Genomic DNA, 409 nt, shown 5'->3' with positions numbered 1-409 from the left:
CTCCGGCCGGCTCTGAACAGCTTGTGGCCTGTTAAACCACCGCGGGGAGCGGTGCCCCATTGTCCGGGCCCCAAAGGAGCTTGCGCTGCACCCTGTCAGTCCACGTTCCCTCTTTCCTACCAGTGCAGGCTCCTGCAGCCACGTTGCCCAGAGGTTCCGAAACGGGGCAGGCTCAGGCACCCCTCAGGCTGCCCAGAAAAGCTCCTTAGCACCAGTTCTTCACCTGTACTGGGGGCCCTTGGGAAGATGGCACAAGCGACGGCTGCAGACCCTTGCGGTCTGGGCTCAGCCCCCAGCCCTCGCCCCCAGGGCTCGCTGGGGCCAGGCGGTGCCAACCCTGGGTGCTGACGGGATGCCAATGTTCTCTCTCCTGACAGGGAATCGTTGTCTGAGTCGGACCAACAAAAGA

Source organism: Buceros rhinoceros, unplaced genomic scaffold (assembly GCF_000710305.1).
Source record: "Buceros rhinoceros silvestris isolate BGI_N320 unplaced genomic scaffold, ASM71030v1 scaffold26446, whole genome shotgun sequence".
NCBI classification, from domain to species: Eukaryota; Metazoa; Chordata; class Aves; order Bucerotiformes; family Bucerotidae; genus Buceros; species Buceros rhinoceros.
Note: the sequence above shows the minus strand (reverse complement) of the source record.